Source organism: Lithobates pipiens, unplaced genomic scaffold (genome assembly GCF_037356315.1).
Source record: "Lithobates pipiens isolate NorthernLeopardFrog02 unplaced genomic scaffold, aLitPip1_a1.2 Scaffold_19, whole genome shotgun sequence".
Classification (NCBI taxonomy): domain Eukaryota; kingdom Metazoa; phylum Chordata; class Amphibia; order Anura; family Ranidae; genus Lithobates; species Lithobates pipiens.
Genome location: NW_027507764.1, coordinates 339879269 through 339900206, shown reverse-complemented (window position 1 = coordinate 339900206; position 20938 = coordinate 339879269). Strand labels below are relative to the sequence as shown.

The window sequence follows — 20938 nt, the reverse complement described above, 5'->3', positions numbered from 1 at the left end:
GAGTTTAGCAATATACAGTACAAAACTTCCAATTTACATGTTATTTTTTAATAGTATTTAGGCTAGTATCAACGGACAGATTCCCTGCTGAGCAGGCGGACTCCAATGGAGCCCGTCCCATGTGTAGGGGCCTTATGTTCAAAAATATGTGTTCAGAAAAAAACAACAACATAAAGGCCCTCTACAGTATCATGTAAACAAAAACTTGAAAAACTGTCAAAAACGACATTCAGATACAATCACTAATCCCAGAAAGCACCCAGTGAATCTTCAATTAACAGTAAATTCAATTACCCATATACCAGTCATTTGGAATCTTACTCACCAAAAAAATCAGCTAAAGCCTGGTATGCACAATGAGAATATCGTACAAATGATTGTCCATTTTTTATTTTTTGTGCATGCTAGCTTTATATCAAAAACAAATACAGTGCCTTGCAAAAGTATTCACCCCCTTGGCATTTTTTGGCATTTTTCGTGTTTTGTTGCCTCACAACCTGAAATTAAAATAGATTGTTTGAGGATTTGCATCATTTAACATGCCCACAACTTTGAAGATTATTTTTTTATTGTGAAGGAAACAACAAATAGGACAAAATAACAGAAGAAGTCAATGTGCATAACTATTCACCCCCCTAAAGTCAATACTTTGTAGAGCCACCTTTTGCGGCTATCACAGCTCCAAGTCACTTTGGATACGTCTCTATGAGCTTCCCACATCTTACCACTGGGATTTTTGCCCATTCCATCTTGCAAAATTGCTCCAGCTCCTTCAAATTGTATGGTTTGCGCTTGTGAACAGCAATCTTTAAGTCTGACCACAGATTATTTATTGGATTGAGGTCTGGGCTTTGACTAGGCCATTCCAACGCATTTACATGTTTCCCCTTAAACCACTCAAGTGTTGCTTTAGCAGTGTGTTTGGGGTCATTGTCCTCCTGGAAGGTGAACCTCCATCCTAGCCTCAAGTAACACACAGAGTGGTACAGGTTTTGCTCAAGAATATCCCTGTATTTAGCACCATCCATCTTTCTCTCAACTGTGACCAGTTTCCCAGTCCCAACTGCTGAAAAACATCCCCACAGCATGATGCTGCCACCACCATGTTTCACCGTGGGAATGGTGTTCTTTGGGTGATGTGATGTGTTGGGTTTGCGCCAGACATAAAGTTTTCTTTGATGGCCAAAAAGTTAAATTTTAGTCTCAACAGACCAGAGCACCTTCCTCTATACATTTTGGGAGTCCGCCACATGCCTTTTTGCAAACTCAAAACGTGCCATTTTGTTTTTTGCTGAAAGTAATGGTTTTCTTCTGGCCACTCTGCCATAAAGCCCAACTCTATGGAGCATACAGCTTATTTTAGTCCTATGTACAGATACTCCAGTCTCTGCTGTGAACTCTGCAGATCCTCCAGGGTTACCTTAGGTCTCTTTGCTGCCTCTCTGATTAATGCCCTCCTTGCCCGTTCCATGAGTTTTGGTGTGCGGCCGTCTCTTGACAGGTTTGCTGTTTTGCCATGTTCTTTCCATTTGGTTATCATAGATTTGATGGTGCTCCTAGGGATCATCTAAGATTTGGATATTTTATTATAACCTAATCCTGACTTGTACTTCTCAATAACATTGTCTCTTACTTGTTTGGAGTGTTCCTTGGTCTTCATATCAGGGTTTGGTTAGTGGTGCCTCTTGCTTAGGTGTTGCAGCTTCTGGAGCCTTTCAAAAATGTGTGTATATGTAATGACAGATCATGTGACACTTAGATTGCACACAGGTGGACATCATTTCACAAATTATGCGATTATCTGAAGATAATTGGTTACACCAGAGCTTTTTATGGGCTTCATAACAAAGGGACTGAATACATACGCACATGCCAATCATCAATTTTTTATTTCTGAAAAATAGTTTTATGTATATATTTTTCTAATTTTACTTCACCAATGTAGACCATTGTGTTCTGATCTATCACATATAATTCAGATTAAAAAAACATTGAACTAAAGGCTGTAATGTAACAAAATAGGTAAAAAGCCAGGGAGTGAATACTTTTGCAAGGCATTGTATCTGAAAAGCGTGCATTTGTATTCAGCCCCCTTGAGTAAATACTTTGTAAAACCACCTTTCACTGCAATTACAGCTGCAAGTCTTTTTGGGTATGTCTCTACCAGCTTTGCACTTCTAAAGAGTGACATTTTGCCCATTCTTCTTTGCAAAATAGCTCAAGCTCTGTCAGATTGGATGGAGAGCATCTGTGGACAACAATTTTCAAGTCTTGCCACAGATTCTCAACTAGATTTATGTCTGGACTTTGACTGGGCCATTTTAACACATGGATATGCTTTGATCTAAACCAGTCTCTTTCTCAACCTTTTCAACACAGAGGAACCCTTGAAATAGTTCTCCGGTCTTTAGAAATCTACAACTCATGATACAATAGTGTGATGGCCAGTGGGAGGAATGGTCCTTACACTTGTAGTCATTGGGAAGAATTACTTCCTTACAGATAGCTAAAATGATCAATGGTGTCAGTGGGAACTTATCTGAGAGGCAGAAATTGCCAATGCTGAGGGAACCCTTAGCAACCTTTGGAGGAACCCTAGGATTCCACGAAACCCTGGTTGAGAATCACTGATCTAAGCTATTCAATTGTAGCTCTGGCTGTAAATTTAGGGTCGTTGTCCTGCTGGAAAGTGAACCTCTGCCCCAGTCTTTTGCAGGTTTTCTTCTAAGATTGCCCTGTATTTGGCTCCATCCATCTTCCCATCAACTCTTACCAGCTTCTCTGTCCCTGCTGAAAAAAAGCATCCCCATAACATGATGCTGCCACCACCATGTTTTAACCCCCCTGGCGGTATTCCCGAGTCTGGCTCGGGGTGGAATTTTTATACCAAAAGCAGTAACCCCGAGCCAGACTCGGGACTGCATCGCTGGATCCAGGAGGACGCTTACTCACCTTCTCCCTCGGATCCAGCGATGTCCCCCCGCTGTACGAGCTAGCCGTGTCTCGCTCGATCTATCACGGAGCCGAGCTCCGTTCCCTGCGAGCTCCGTTCCCTGCGAGCGTTGCGACGCACGGGGACGGAGATCGACGCCAAATTCAAAAAGTGAAACACTCACTATACATACAGTATAATGTAATCCTTCAGATTACATTGCTGTATGTAATTATTTCACATCCCCTTTGTCCCTAGTGTTCTGTCCAGTGTCCTGCATGCAGTTTTATATAATAAAAACTGTTCTTTATGCCTGGAAACTGGAGATTGTCCATAGCAACCAAAACTGTCCCTTTCATCAAAAATGCCTTTAGACCAGCTAGAAAACAGCGATAATAAATTGTAATCACTTGCAGAATTGAGCGATAGTGATTTGTGGGGAGATCCGTCATCAAATACTGAAATGTAATGACAGCGACAATTCTGCAACTGAGCAAATTTCTGTGTTTTTGATTTGATTACATTATTGAATAATTTTTATTATTGTTATATTATTATTTGGTACAATTATTTATAATTATTTATTATATTATAATTTATGATTTCATTTTTCAAACTTTATCATACCCAGGATGTCTACTAGACTCTGGTTTGGACAGATTTAAGTGAGTTATTCCTAAGAATTACAGGACTACAATATAAAGCACCAAATTTTCATGCAAAATAATTGTACCGCTTTTAGCACCTAAAATCCGAAATAATCGTACCGCCAGGGAGGTTAATAGTGAGGGTGGTGTGTTCAGGGTGATGTGCAATGTTAGATTTCCGCCACACATAGCGTTTTGCTTTTAGGCAAAAAGTTTAATTTTGGTCTCATCTGACTAGAGCACCTTATTCCACATGTTTGCGGTGTCCCCCACATAGCTTATCGCAAAGTGCAAACAAGAATTCTTATGGATTTCTTTCTACAATGGCTTTCTTCTTACCACTCTTCCATAAAGGCCAGATTTGTGGAGTGCACGACTAATAGTTGTCATGTGGACAGATTCTCATACTTGAGCTCCTCCAGAGTTATCATGGGCCTCTTGGCTGCTTCTCTGATTAATGCTCTCTTTGCCTGGCCTGTTTAGGTGGACGGCCATGTCTTGGTAGGTTTGCAGTTGTGCCATACTCTTTCCATTTTCGCATGATGGATTGAACAGTGCTCCGTGAGATGTTCAAAGCTTGGGATATTTTTTTATAACCTAATCCTGCTTTAAACTTCTCTACAACTTTATCCCTGACCTCTCTGGTGTGTTTCTTGGCCTTCATCAAGCTGTTTGTTCACTAATGCCTCGTACACACGTTCCGATTATCGGACCACAAAAGTCGCTTTCGGACAGATCGTGCGATAATCTGATCGTTAGTACGCAGCTTTCGACAGCTGATCGCGACAGTCCGTCCAACCAAATCCGAAGGGACAAACAGGAAAACTTTGGTCGGATGACAGCCCGTCGTACGACAATCGTATAGCCAGTACAGTATGCGTCCGATAAATGTCATTCGACAAACACCACGCATGATCGGAAACACGAAAATAAACCAGAAGGACACACAGGTCACACGTATTTGACATCATTTAAAATACGTAGCTACGCACGACGGAAGATTGTTCCAGAATCGTACGACAAAAATCTTACACAAATTTTGCACTGTTGTATTCGATCTTAGTTGTATGCAACAAAATGTGAACGATCGGTCGTACGATAATCGGAACGTGTGTACGAGGCATAAGGTTCTAACAAACATCTGAGGGCTCCACAGAATAGCTCTATTTATACTGAGATTAAATTACATACAGGTGGACTCTATTAACCACTTCAGCTCCGGACCAATAAACACCTTAAGGACCAGAGGTCTTTTTGCAATTTCGCACTGCGCTGCTTTAACTGGTAATTGCGCGGTCATGCAATATTGCACCCAAACGAAATTTGCGTCCTTTTCTTCCCACAAATAGAGCTTTCTTTTGATGGTATTTGATTGCCTCTGCGATTTTTTTTTTTTTTGCGATATAAATGGAAAAAGAGCGAAAATTTTGAAAAAAAAAGATTTTCTTCTTTTTGTTATAAGAAAAATCGAATAAACTAAATTTTAGTCATACATTGAGGGCAAAATTTATTCAGCCACATGTCTTTAGTAAAAAAAATGTCAATAAGCATATATTTTTTGGTTTGCGCAAAAGTTATAGCGTCTACAAACTAGAGTACATTTTCTGGAATTTACACAGCTTTTAATTTATGACTGCCTATCTCATTTCTTGAGGTGCTAAAATGGCAGGGCAGTACAAATCCCCCCCAAATGACCCCATTTTGGAAAGTAGACACCCCAAGGAAATTGCTGATGGGTATGTTGAGCCCATTGAATATTTATTTTTTTTGTCCTAAGGGATTGAATAATGACAAAAAAAAAAAATTTTTTTACAAAAAGTTGTCACTAAATGATATATTGCTCACACATGCCATGGTTATATGTGGAATTGCACCCCAAAATATATTCCGCTACTTCTCCCGAGTATGGGGATACCACATGTGTGGGACTTTTTGGGAGTCTAGTCGCGCACGGCACCCCGAAAACCAATCACCACCTTCAGGATTTCTAAGGGTGCAAATTTTTGATTTAACTCCTCACTACCTATCACAGTTTCGAAGGCCATAAAATGCCAAAATAGCACAAAACCCCCCAAAATGACCCCATTTTGGAAAGAAGACACCCCAAGCTATTTACTGAGAGGCATGTTGAGTCCATGGAATATTTTATATTTTGCCACAAGTTGCGGGAATATTACAAACTTTTTTTTTTTGCACAAAGTTGTCACTAAATGATATATTGCTCACACATGCTATGGGCATATGTGAAATGACACCCCACAATACATTCTGCTGCTTCTCCTGAGTACGGGGATACCACATGTGTGGGACTTTTTGGGAGTCTAGTCGCGCACGGCACCCCGAAAACCAATCACCACCTTCAGGATTTCTAAGGGTGCAAATTTTTGATTTAACTCCTCACTACCTATCACAGTTTCGAAGGCCATAAAATGCCAAAATAGCACAAAACCCCCCCAAATGACCCCATTTTGGAAAGTAGACACCCCAAGCTATTTACTGAGAGGCATGTTGAGTCCATGGAATATTTTATATTTTGCCAAAAGTTGCGGGAATATTACAAACTTTTTTTTTTTTTGCACAAAGTTGTCACTAAATGATATATTGCTCACACATGCTATGGGCAGAAGTCAAATTACACCCCAAAATAAATTCTGCTGCTTCTCCCGAGTACGAGGATACCACATGTGGGGGACTTTTTGGGAGCCTACCCACGTACGGGACCCCGAAAACCAAGCACTGCCTTCCGGATTTAAATATAAAATGCTACCAAAAAACCTGTTAGCGATGGCAGGGATCAGGCCTGACTCTGCGATCGCTGCAGTTATGTGTTTAGTGTTTTGTAAGTGACAGTGATCGATCGATACTGCACTTGGGTGGGCTGGGCAGAGGGGCAAAACACAGGTGCTAGCAGGTATCTGGGCTGATCCCGCTAACAATGCGTTTTTTTGGAACCCTAAACTGCTGGGGACGCTAGTATAGATCTGATCAGATCAGATATTGATCTGTTCAGATTCTATAGCACTACGGGAGGTGTATGCTTTGCGTGTGGGTGTTAGCGGTACTGGCACTAATCTAGCGCTGCCTGGGGCGACGCAGACCCTGACCCTAAAACCTAATTGATATCACCCGCCGGGTGATCAGGGGGTTAAACCTTTATTGGGTAATAAATGGTGGGTGCCCTGATGCTATAAAAAACAAACTAACCAGAGTCACCCGTAACACTTATACGGTGATCAGTGGTGAAAGGGTTAACTAGGGGCAATCAGGGGGGTTCAAATTTTTATTAGGTAGTATATGGGGGTCCCTGGCGCTATATAAAAACCTGACGGGGAACCTAAATAACTAACTGGCTAACCAGCGTCACCAGTGACACTTATACTGTGATCGCTGGTGAAAGGGGGTGAAAGGGTTAACTAGCAGCAATCAGGGGGTTAAAACCATTATTGGGTAGTATATCGGGGTACCTAGCGCTATAAAAACCTGGCGGTGAACCTAAAAAAATAACTAGCTACCTAGCGACACTAGCGACACTGATGCAGCGATCAGAAAAATTATCGCTTAGTGACACTGGCAAAAGGGGGTGAAAGGGTTAACTAGCGGCAATCAGGGGGTTAAAACCATTATTGGGTAGTATATCGGGGTACCTAGCGCTATAAAAACCTGGCGGTGAACCTAAAAAAATAACTAGCTACCTAGCGACTGTAGCGACACTAATGCAGCGATCAGAAAAACGATCGCTTAGTGACACTGGCAAAAGGGGTGAAAGGGTTAACTAGCGGAAATCAGGGGGTTAAAACCATTATTGGGTAGTATATCGGGGTACCTAGCGATATAAAAACCTGGCGGTGAACCTAAAAAAATAACTAGCTACCTAGCGACACTGATGCAGCGATCAGAAAAATGATCGCTTAGTGACACTGGCAAAAGGGGGTGAAAGGGTTAACTAGCGGCAATCAGGGGGTTAAAACCATTATTGGGTAGTATATCGGGGTACCTAGCGCTATAAAAACCTGGCGGTGAACCTAAAAAAATAACTAGCTACCTAGCGACTGTAGCGACACTAATGCAGCGATCAGAAAAACGATCGCTTAGTGACACTGGCAAAAGGGGGTGAAAGGGTTAACTAGCGGCAATCAGGGGGTTAAAACCATTATTGGGTAGTATATCGGGGTACCTAGCGATATAAAAACCTGGCGGTGAACCTAAAAAAATAACTAGCTGCCTAGCGACACATGCAGCGATCAGAAAAATGATCGCTTAGTGACACTGGCAAAAGGGGGTGAAAGGGTTAACTCTAGGGGCAATCAGGGGGTTAAATCTTTATTGGGGGCTGATAGGGGGCTACCCTGGACCTAACACTAACTGTCCTGACAGTTTTTACTGTCACAACTGACACTGAATGCATTGATCAGTAAAGAAATGATCAATACAATCAGTGACACTGTGACTGGGGGGGGAGGGGGGGCGGGGGGGGGGGGGGTTTGTGTGCCTGTGTGTACCTACATGTCAGTGTAGTGTTGGTGCACACTTACTATTAGTCTTCTCCTCGTAGTCCGGTCAAAAAGACCGCCCCGAGGAGAATGACATCACTTCCTCCTTCCTGTGTAAACAATACACAGTGGGAGGAAGCTTCTCATTGGCCAGGAGCGATCCAGAGGGGGTGGCCGAAAACCAACGGCCATCCCCTCATCACGGAGCGCTCCTGGAGCGAACCGGACCGTCGTATCCAACGGGAGGGGGTCCGATCGGACCCCCCACCCGCTGGAAGGCAGGCACGTACATTTACGTGATTGTGCCTGCCTGTGCCATTGTGTTGACGTACATTGGCAATACGGCGGTCCTTAAGTGGTTAAATGACTTCTGAAGAGAATTGGTTGCCCTAGATTTTTATAGTTAGGGGTGTCAGAGTAAAGGGGGCTGAATACAAATGCATGCTACACTTTTCACATATTTATTTGTAAAATAATTTTAAAACAATTTATCAGAGTTGGTACCGTGTACCAGTGGACTTAGCACAAATTTATCCACCATTTCCGGACAGTTGCTGGAGAGGTTGTGATCACAGGGGTACACTCCTGCCCATTTGGTGGGATTGTCCGGTGATTAGACCCTATTGGGAGGACATTAGGTCCCAGATTAAGGACATTATGAGCCTGGACGTCCCTCTCTCTCCAGTTAATTTCTGGTTGCTCCCCATATACTGGAAATGAACACAAATCCCTGGCAGGGAGGAGTGGAGAAGAAAAGTGAATGAAATAAGGGAAGCAAAGGACTGGATCGCTACCTTTAAGGATGCCCGGAACCACTTCTCCAGCTTGGATAACATATGTCTCTGACCCAGGACAAGTGTCCTCTAGCTTGGAAGTGGCCCTACTGGAACTGGCAGAGTGATCCCTAAAGCGACACCCTCAGACCCCACAAGAGAGAACAGAGACCTAATCTATCCGCCTGAGGTGGGGGGGAATAATCTTTCTCTTCCAGTTACTCATCATATTTTGCTGTGGCATCAGAGGTGGAGCGTGAGAGGTGGTGTTGGACATGAGATTCCAGGAATGTTCCAGTTACCCTGTCTTCCTTTTCCTGCTCCCTATAACTTTTTCTTACTTTTTCCTCTACTTACTCTGGTTCCCTGACCAATGGTGGCTTATTTATTTAAATACTGTATCTGGTGGCAAGTGGTGCATGGACGTGCCAGCTGGACCAGCAAGCTGGAAAGCTTGTTACCATGAGACAGCCCAGCTCATGCGGGGATTGGCATAGTTTTGCCACCATGGAGCAAGCACGCTACCTTGGGGTGGCCCTGGTACGGGTGATGTGCAGGGTGAGGTCAGTTGGAGGCCCATAGTTGACCCCCTCCCCCTTGAGCTCCGCCCAGGAGACCCAGCCCTTAATCTTCTTAACACACCACAAACTACTTGTTGTTTGGAGCTGATTGTCCACTCCCACACTACAACTCCTCTTAAGTGGACATGTAAATGTAGAAAAGGGGGCGGTTGGAGTTCCCCTCACTACCTGTAAGAGAGGGTGCACTCCCGCCACCCTGTTACATGATTTCTAAGCCTTTCACACTTCTAGTGAAACTTGCTATTCTAGTTATGTCGTTTATGTTTTAGACTTTGAAATATATGACTCGTGCAACATTTGCTGCTTATGCCAATGGCACTGCTTATTGTGATGTTACGCCTTGTCCTTCACAAATAAAGATTTTACAAAAAAAAAAAAAACACAACATTTATCATTTCCACTTCACAATTATGTGCCCCTTTATGTTGGTCTATCACAAAATCCCAATAAGATGCATTTACATTTTTGGTTGTAACATGACAAAATGTGGAAAATTGCAAGCGGTATGAAAACTTTTCCAAGGCACTGTATATGATAGAAGCACTCTGCTTGGATATAACAGAAGAGAATATCACTTAATTCACAGCATCATATTTGGGCTGACTTTTTATTTTTTAAATTTATTTATGGACTTTTTAAATGTCTGACATATTATTCTTATGTTTTATGACACATTGGTTTAATCAAAATTGTTAAAGGAGTAGGGCCTTTCTTTAAGTTTGGTTCACGCTACTGCAATATGGGATCCAACTTGTGAGGTCCCAAGTCTCATGACATGTTTCCCTATGAAAGCCATCTTAACTGATACTACACAAGTCACTTTGACTTTAAAAAAAGGTTCCTGTACTACTTTGGTCTGACTTTGGTGCAATTTCAGCCCTTGTACAGGCTCCTAAATACCATCCAAGTTGGATTGAGTCGAAAGGAAGTCACAGGGCAAAGTTGCAGGCAAAGTCATATGACTTTGCTGTCGCACTAGTGTGAACCAAGCCTTCTATTATTTTTAAATCTGAAATATATGTATTATTTGATAGAAATTGGCTAGTGGCAGGACACTACAAGAATGTTAACAGGTTGAATAGGCAAATGTAGAAAGGGGTTTTGATGCACCAAAAAAAGTATCTTGATGATGTGACACTTCAGAAAAAAAAAAAAAAAAAAAGACCAGTGGCTGGATAGTTTTTTTTATATATATAGAATACTTTCTTTTAACACCTTCCCATTCAGCCTATAGCAGCTTGACGGCGGACGGGCACAGAAGGGCAATCACAACAAAACAAATTGAATGAATCAGCTTAATTCAGTAAAATGCTTGCTTATAGCAATGAAATTCACTGCTTATAAGCAATCATAATGTGTAAAAAAAAAAAAAAAAATCCTGATCACTATGGTAACAGTATATTGCTCTGGTCAGTGTGTTATTCAGTGTCCGTGATCACACCAGTTATATGATGTCGCTGTACTGCCATGCTAACAGTATGTAAGAAAAAAAAAAAAATTGTGAAAACACTTAATTTTCCAAAAAATTTCTAAAAAGATTACAACTTCAAAAAAACTCCCTATGCATCTTACTAAATACCTTGGACTGGCTACTTCTGAAAAAGGGGGTACTTGAACTGTCCTGGCATTTTCAGGCTTCAAGAAATTAGATTCTTGGGGGGGGGGTCAGGCAGTACATTAGGATTGACCAATTTTCAGATATGTATACCATAGTTTGTGGACTCTATAACTTTCCAACAGAATAAATAATATACCCTGATTTGGGATATTTTCACCAAAGAAATGTAGCAGAATAGGTTTTGGCCTAAATTTCTGATGAACAATTATTAATTTGCAAAATTTTATAACAAACGAAGAAAAACACTTTTTTTTTCAAAATGTTCAGTTTTTTTTGTTTATTTAGCAAAAAATAAAAAATAAACAGTGGTGATTAAATACCAACAAAATAAAGCTCTAGTTGTGTGAACAAAATTATAAAGATTTAGTTTGGTACAGTGTTGCATGACTGTGCAATTTTCATTCAAAGTGCCACAGTGATGAAAGCTGAAAATTGGCCTGAGCAGGAAAGGAGTAAAAGTGACTGGTATTGAAACCCAAAAGCAATATGAACAAACTCAAAATACATACAAAAACAACAACTAGCAAAAACACTATATTACCAAAAGTATTGTGACACCTGTCTTTACACGCACATAAACTTTATGGCATCCCAGTCTTAGTCCGTAGGGTCCAGCATTGAGTTGGCAAACACTTTGAAGCTATAACAGGTTTAACTCTTCTGGGAGGGCTGTCCACAAGGTTTAGGAGTGTGTCCATGGGAATGTTCAACCATTCCAGAAGCGCATTTCTGAGGTCAGGCACTGATGTGGACGAGTAGGCCTGGCTCACAGTCTCCACTCTAATTTGTCCCAAATGTGTTCTATCAGGTTTTGGTAAGGATTCTGTTCAGGTCAGTCAAGTTCCTCCATCCCAAACTCGTTCATCCATGTTTTTATGGACTTTGCTTTGTTCACAGGTACCCAGTCCTGTTTTAGGACAGTTTTAGGAAGAGGCCATCCTAAAACACAAAGTTAGGAGCATGAAATTGTCCACAATGTCTTGGTATGCTGATGCTTTAAGAGTTCCCTTCACTGGAACTAAGGGGCCAAGTCAAACCCCTGAAAAAAAAAAACCCACACCATAATCCCCCCACCACTAAATGATTTGGACCAGTGCCCAAATCAAGGTCCATAAAGACATGGATGAGCATGTTTGCAGTGGAGGAACTTGACTGTCCTGACCTCAACCCTATAGAACACATTTGGGATGAATTAGAACTGAACCTGTGAGCCAGGTCTTCTCGTCCACATCAGTGCCTGACCTCACAAATGCGCTTCTGGAAGAATGGTCAAGCATTCCTATAGACACACTTCCAAACCTTGTGGACGGCCTTCCCAGAAGATTTGAAGCGGTTATAGCTGCAAAGGGTAAGCCAACTCGATATTGAACCCTATGGACTAAGACTGAGATGCCATTTTAGCGGGTGCTGCAGCCAAAGACTTACATTAACACAGACAAGCTGACAGGGCAGGTTCAGAGGAGAGACAATTATAAGAGCAGTTATAGGAGTCCATGAGAGGGACTATAACAAGCAGCAGCAGCTGCAGCTGCAAAGGATTCTGCATGTAGTTTCTGTCAAAAATGGCCCCATAGCTTTGTATGGAGGTAGAAACTACTAAGGCCGCGTACACACGCGCGGACTGTTCGCCCAACTTTGTCCGTCCAACAGTTTCGGCAAACAGTCCGCTCAAACTTAGCATGGACGGACATGGCCACACACGACGTACGAACAGTTTGCTGAAACCGTGCGCGATGACGTGAACGGCACGTACGACGGGACGAAAAATACGACGTCCTATACACTGCATTATAGCTTTCGGCGTGAAAATCCTTTCTGAGCATGCGCGCAACTTTGTTTGACGAACAAGCCTACACACGAGCGGACTGTTCGCTGAAACAAGGTTTCAGCGGACAGTTTTACGGAATTTCCGAAAAACCTTGTCCGTCCAACTGTCCGCTGAAACTGTCCGCTGAAAGCCCACACACGAGCGGACTGTCCGCCCAAACACTGTTCAGCGGACAAAGTTGGACGAACAGTCCGCCCGTGTGTACGCGGCCTCACGCGTGCATGCTCTGGAGGACAGGAAGTAAGGACTCCAGCTTGCTCATCTGAAGAGATGAGGCGATCACCACGAGGTGCAAGGAAGACTGGACGCTGGAGAAGAGTTCTGCAGGTCTGGGTCTGGGTGATCGTTCCTGTTATAACTCAGAGGTCGATTGCGGACATGGATTTCTAAAGCGAAGACCCAGGTGCATCTCCAGGTCTTTGGTGAGCTAGCCAGAACAGTAAATTGCTGCGGTTACTTTGCCTCATTTAATTAGGAGAATCTGTGATGCTGTTACACTCTGCCTGGCAGTGATAGTACCTGTCTGATATAACTGAAGATTACCAACACCATTAGAATGCTGTTTACCAAGCCCATTTAGATGTACTTTGGTTCACTCCACTAAAGAAAGTCAACAAGTGCACTGCCTTAAAGTCATCCAAAGTCTTAAGTGCTCCTTCTATACTCAGGACTCTAGTCATTATATGAGCGGGTTCAGGATTTGGTGGCTTCAGTGCACTGAATCAGATATTGTGTTTGAATAGGCTTGTTGGGACTGTGGTGCTGGGGTGGAGAAGGGAGAGTACTGACACAAGGTCATTCCTCTGCACTCCTCCTGCCTGGACTCCTATAGCCCAATATAAGTAAAGTTGGCAATTTATTCACTGAAGTATCATTTAGGCTAAAATTTGTTGTTCTTGTGTGTTCATCTCTGCTCTCTGGGATACTCATTTAAAGGGGTCCCCCAATAACAGTCAGATTTAATCCTTGAGGGTTTCTCCAATAACCTTTATTCTCGGTCTTATCTGTATATAATTGACTTATTTTATACTATTGCTTTTTTTGTCATTGTAATTTTTTTTTCTCTACTATAAGAAAGTTCACAGTCAAGATCATTTCTGTGTTTACCATAACCTGTATCCATTTACTGTTTTATTACACTAACATTGCTGCCAGGTGTGTTAGTGGGGTGAGGCTGTTCTTGGGGTGGAAAGGGGCAGAGTGAAGAGCCAACAATATTCAAGCGGCTCCTCCAGGGGTAGCGCTACCCCATTAAAGTTAATGTGCGTGTAAAGACAGGCATCCCAAATTTTGGTAAATATATATCTCTCAATAGAGAATATATATATATATATATATATATATATATATATATATATATATATATATTTCAGTGTAACTTCATCTTTCACAATATAAAAAAATTGGGCTAACTTTACTGTTGTCTTATTTTTTTATTCAAAAAAAAAATATTTTTCCCCCCCCCCAAAAAAAAAAAAGTGTGCTTGTAAGATCGCTGAGCAAATACGGTGTGAAAAAAAGTATTGCAATGACTGATATTTTATTCTCTAGGGTGTTAGAAAAAAAAAACAATATATAATGTTTGGGTTCTCTAAGTAATTTTCTAGCAAAAAAACTGTTTTAAATATGGCCCTTTTTTTGCAATATGGCACTGCATTGCTTTAACTGACAATTGTGAGGTCATGCAATGCTGTACTTAAACAAAATTGATGTCCTTTTTTTACCCACAAATAGAGATTTCTTTTGGTGGTATTTGATCACCTCTACAGTTTTGATTTTTTGCAGTATAAACCAAAAAAGACAATTAAAAAAATTAAATTTATATAGTGCCTGGTATTGTCAGGATCAAGCCACAGGGCAAAGTCGGATCCAGTCGGATCATACGGCTATCGTGTCATACCAGTGTGAGCCTGGCCTCAATGTGATTGCTTAATTCTGAAAACAGTTGCATCCCCAGTTATAAGAGGGTGTGCACACTTATACAACCGCATTATTTTAGTTTATTTATTTTTACCCCCCCAAACGATTTCAGTTTGTTTTTCAATTGAGTTGTACAGTTTATAGGTCACATTATAGATGGAAAATTTTCTAAAATGACATCCATTTTTTATATCACGGAAACCTGACATTTTAAAAGGGGTACATAGACTTTTTTTTTTATCGATTGTATTTGTGGATCATGTTCTTTAATTACTAATTAAGTTCATCATAGATAGGCAATCATTGTTCCATCGAAGGCCTGTCCTTCCCCATAGATCATGATGAGAGCAGGAACTGTTCAACTAAACTGTTAAACTCTTCAGCATATCTCAGGTGAAGATTATGTTTGCCTTTTGGCATCAGATGTAATCTGAAATATATAAAAATATTTTTCAGTAATACTTAACTTTTAGTAGATAGGATACCAACAGAGCTTAGCAACAACTTTTCCCTAATATTCAATACAAAACTTCCAATTGACATGTTATTTCACAATAGTACTTAGTCTAGTAAATTGATTCTCACCTAAACAGCATTCTATATATCTTACTTGCATGTTCCCTTGATTTTAATCTACAAACAATTAGACCTGCAAATCTCACATTTGTTCTTATTTTGCTATCCCTGTGTGGATAGAACCCTTTCTGACATCTGGAACCACCCTTTAGGGTTGTGGCTCTGGCACACATGTGTAAGAAAGGAGATGCATGTTTATTTACACAGTAAATATGTCACAGTGTTTCTCTTAGGCTAGTTAAAGCATATCCAATACCAAAACTGTATCATATTGCAGCTTACTAGTCTAATGTGGTGGCTGCCTTCATTTTCTTTTTTCAAGCTTCTTTTGCTTTATTTTCACCCGGTAATCCTGCAAATAACACACCCTCCTGTCAATGAGTGGCTATATCACTCCTCCACTGTATCTATAGAGCCATGGCTGTCACCTCCGGCTGCTTTCCTGATATGGATTTCATGTCTATATCATCTTGATTGCATGGTGACAGGGCAATTGGTAGGTTAGAGGATAGCTAGAAGGGAACATATTCTTCAGTGCAGCTCACAGGAAGCGACATAGACACAGCATTTCTGGCAATATGAACAGGTATATGGTTGTATTTGCTGAAAATGTTTTTAGCTTGAAATAAAGAAAAATGAATGCAGCCATCAAATCTAAGGACTGTAAGCTACAATGTATTGAATTTGTTTTAGCTATCCTTCAACTGCAAGTAACATAGGTATAGGGCAGTGTAAGAATTTCTCTTCCACCCCCAGAAGGTTCTGTCTGAGAAAAGATCCCTACCTTGCCTAGATCATTCCTGCAAGCACATAAAGAACTACAAAAATAAATAAATAAAAAGTACCAGTTACACACCTGGGAGATGAGAGGCTCCTCCCTACAGGAAACAATCAATTGACAGCTGTTTTAAGTACCCACCCTTCCCCTTGATCCTCAGTTTGTAGAGAAGTAACTCCGGAACCCGTTCACAAGGGAAATAATTTCTGAAAAGCACTCAACTTCTAGTGTTCTACAATTTTCCCTACTCCAGCGGTCGGGAAGTAGGCCTGCCGTCCTGGAAGATTTCCTAGAAAGGTTGTTACCGGCAAGTGTAACTGGTACTTTCCTCTAGTCATCTTCCAGGACGGCACACCTGAGAGGATAATGATGAAGGTATCTTAGCTGGATCATGTGGCTGATCTACACATCCACCGATGTCCCTGCTTTGGATGCAGAATCTAGGTGGAGTGGACTCTTAAAGATGGAATCAGAAAACATGTTAACCTTGTAGGTTAGCAATGTTGCCGGTCTCACAAATCTAACAACCATAGCCTATTGTGCCTGTAGGTGCTACATAGAACCACTAAAAAGATTAATCAGAGACCTGCCTTGTAAGACAAGGACATTACATTGATCAATATGGCTTGACTGAACACTACCCTGTTCAGGGGGAATAAATTTGCAAAAGATGGTCCCCGACAGGCGACCCCTTTTGTTCATTTTTATCTTTATGTAAGCCTACTTAAGGGTAATAGATTAACAGAAGGTTGATCCCTGGGTTTTGAAGGCACACCAAATCTATGGCTTTCTATACGCTTGAATGCCTACTTCAGGAGATTAAGTCTATAGCAGGAGTAGAACACATATTGCTACATCTAGTTCTGCTAGGAGGGTGAAATGAAGGCCATGTATCAGGTGATAAGTCCTTATACTTCATCTACAGGCCATAATACTTCGTCAAACAGAACTTCCCAAGTTCTTACGAAACAGGGTGATTGTTTATCGCCTTCCTCCAGTGTCCTAAAACCCTACTGGGCTTCAACCCTAGGAAATGGTTCTGGCATCCCTGAGTAAGGAGCTAAGACTTTTTGACATGTAACATCTGCAGCCATAACTGTAATATAACAGATATGATGCTTACAGACCCCAACCTTAACTTCTACCCCATTAACTTGAGACCACAACGGTCTCAAGTATAAAAGGCTGTAGCAGCCTGCTTTATTTAAACAAACAAATAAATTCTAATAAACAACTCTAATAAAATATGAAATATCAAAATATACAAATATAAAACTTCTGCATAGCAACCATAGTTTCAGAGTTTGTAAGGTTGAATAAAGACACCAGTCCATCCAGCTCAACCTGAGTGAGTGTCTACAATTGTCCCTATCCCTGTACATTGCACATTCACATTGGTCCCTACCCTCAAGGAGCCCACATTCCAAGGTCCCCATTCATATACTAGGGCCAATTTTGGACAGAAGCCAATTAACCTACCTGCATGTCTTTGGAGTGTGGGAGGAAACCGGAGTACCTGGAGGAAACCCACGCAAGCACAGGGAGAACATGCAAACTCCAGGCAGGTAGTGTTGTGGTTGGGATTCAAACCAGCGACCCTTCTTACTGCTAGGTGAGAGTGCTAACCACTATACCACTGTGCTGTTAACCATTATTTGGCATTTGTCTGTGCAGGCAATTATTAAACAACTGGAAAAACCATAACAATCTGACACTGCGGCCCCTCCAAGCGTAATCATAGGCCTCAAGCCGACAAGCAGGCTCAAAGACAAATGATGTCCGCAGTGCCCCATAACACTTTCCGTCTAACCTTAGTTATCCAGAAACCACCATCAGGACCCCATCCAGCGGTAGTTCCTGAACTATTTTCTGCCATATCTCCTTCGCCTGCACAGACCAAAACACCCGCCTCTCTGCCACAACATACAATTTTTCCGAACCTGTCATGAAGAAAATCCACACAATACATAAACATACAACCGTACCCCTAAAAAAAAAAAAAAAAAAGGGAGGGAGGGTGGGAACTTTTCCTCCAGGCTTCTGTTATCTCCCAGCATGCCCCTGGAGATTATAACAACTTCCCTAACCCCTCCTCCTAGGAACCTTAGTACTTCCCCTTGAATCACCATCTATCCCACTGTTAACCCCGTCATGCCCACCCTACGCCTATTCTTTCTGGCTTTTGCTGTGGGCTCTCTGAACTCCTGGCCCCTCCATGGAGAAGAAGGTCTGAAATAAAGGTGATACATGCATTATTAACCACTTCAGTTCCGGACCAATAAACACCTTAAGGACCAGAGGTCTTTTTGCAATTTCGCACTGCGCTGCTTTAACTGGTAATTGCGCGGTCATGCAATATTGCACCCAAACGAAATTTGCGTCCTTTTCTTCCCACAAATAGAGCTTTCTTTTGATGGTATTTGATTGCCTCTGCGATTTTTTTTTTTTGCGATATAAATGAAAAAAGAGCGAAAATTTTGAAAAAAAAAGATATTTTCTTCTTTTTGTTATAAGAAAAATCGAATAAACTAAATTTTAGTCATACATTGAGGGCAAAATTTATTCAGCCACATGTCTTTAGTAAAAAAAATGTCAATAAGCGTATATTTTTTGGTTTGCGCAAAAGTTATAGCGTCTACAAACTAGAGTACATTTTCTGGAATTTACACAGCTTTTAATTTATGACTGCCGATCTCATTTCTTGAGGTGCTAAAATGGCAGGGCAGTACAAATCCCCCCCAAATGACCCCATTTTGGAAAGTAGACACCCCAAGGAAATTGCTGATGGGTATGTTGAGCCCATTGAATATTTATTTTTTTTGTCCTAAGGGATTGAATAATGACAAAAAAAAAAAAAAAAAATTTTTTTTACAAAAAGTTGTCACTAAATGATATATTGCTCACACATGCCATGGTTATATGTGAAATGACACCCCAAAATACATTCTGCTGCTTCTCCCGAGTACGGGGATACCACATGTGTGGGACTTTTTGGGAGTCTAGTCGCGCACGGCACCCCGAAAACCAATCACCACCTTCAGGATTTCTAAGGGTGCAAATTTTTGATTTAACTCCTCACTACCTATCACAGTTTCGAAGGCCATAAAATGCCAAAATAGCACAAAACCCCCCCAAATGACCCCATTTTGGAAAGTAGACACCCCAAGCTATTTACTGAGAGGCATGTTGAGTCCATGGAATATTTTATATTTTGCCAAAAGTTGCGGGAATATTACAAACTTTTTTTTTTTTGCACAAAGTTGTCACTAAATGATATATTGCTCACACATGCTATGGGCAGAAGTCAAATTACACCCCAAAATAAATTCTGCTGCTTCTCCCGAGTACGGGGATACCACATGTGGGGGACTTTTTGGGAGCCTAGTTAACTAGCTACCTAGCGACACTAGCGACACTGATGCAGCGTTCAGAAAAATTATCGCTTAGTGACACTGGCAAAAGGGGGTGAAAGGGTTAACTAGCGGAAATCAGGGGGTTAAAACCATTATTGGGTAGTATATCGGGGTACCTAGCGCTATAAAAACCTGGCGGTGAACCTAAAAAAATAACTAGCTACCTAGCGACTGTAGCGACACTAATGCAGCGATCAGAAAAACGATCGCTTAGTGACACTGGCAAAAGGAGGTGAAAGGGTTAACTAGCGGCAATCAGGGGGTTAAAAACATTATTGGGTAGTATATCGGGGTACCTAGCGATATAAAAACCTGGCGGTGAACCTAAAAAAATAACTAGCTACCTAGCGACACATGCAGCGATCAGAAAAATTATCGCTTAGTGACACTGGCAAAAGGGGGTGAAAGGGTTAACTAGCGGCAATCAGGGGGTTAAAAACATTATTGGGTAGTATATCGGGGTACCTAGCGCTATAAAAACCTGGCGGTGAACCTAAAAAAATAACTAGCTACCTAGCGACTGTAGCGACACTAATGCAGCGATCAGAAAAACGATCGCTTAGTGACACTGGCAAAAGGGGGTGAAAGGGTTAACTAGCGGCAATCAGGGGGTTAAAAACATTATTGGGTAGTATATCGGGGTACCTAGCGATATAAAAACCTGGCGGTGAACCTAAAAAAATAACTAGCTACCTAGCGACACTAGCGACACATGCAGCGATCAGAAAAATGATCGCTTAGTGACACTGGCAAAAGGGGGTGAAAGGGTTAACTCTAGGGGCAATCAGGGGGTTAAATCTTTATTGGGGGGTGATAGGGGGCTACCCTGGACCTAACACTAACTGTCCTGACAGTTTTTACTGTCACAACTGACACTGAATGCATTGATCAGTAAAGAAATGATCAATGCAATCAGTGACACTGTGACTGGGGGGGGAGGGGGGCGGGGGGGGGATCGGGGGGCGATCGGGGGGGGGATCGGGGGGGGTTTGTGTGCCTGTGTGTACCTACATGTCAGTGTAGTGTTCGTGCACACTTACTTTTACTCTTCTCCTCGTAGTCCGGTCAAAAAGACCGCCCCGAGGAGAATGACATCACTTCCTCCTTCCTGTGTAAACAATACACAGGGGAGGAAGCTTCTCATTGGCCAGGAGCGATCCAGAGGGGGTGGCCGAAAACGAACGGCCATCCCCTCATCACGGATCGCTGCTGGACCGAATCGGACCGCCGTAACCAGCGGGAGGGGGTCCGATGGGACCCCCCACCCGCTGGAAGGCAATCACGTAGATGTACGTGATTCTGCCTGCCTGTGCCATTGTGCTGACGTACATTGGCAATACGGCGGTCCTGAAGTGGTTAATATCACAAATATAAAGGCCATA

General features: G+C 41.9%; 1 protein-coding gene across 2 annotated transcripts in view; it reads right to left on the bottom strand.

Moving 5' to 3' along the window:
• The window catches only part of BPHL (biphenyl hydrolase like), a 67802-nt gene that overhangs the window by 4012 nt on the left and 42852 nt on the right, over window positions 1–20938 (bottom strand). Inside the window, exon 7 of one of the 2 annotated variants that reach the window (XM_077492112.1) lies at window positions 14981–15219. The exons of the other annotated variant lie outside the window; for it this stretch is intronic. The gene's annotated coding sequence lies outside the window, so the exon portion shown is untranslated. Of the gene's footprint in view, window positions 1–14980; window positions 15220–20938 lie in introns of those variants that run through there. 2 annotated transcript variants of the gene reach the window in all.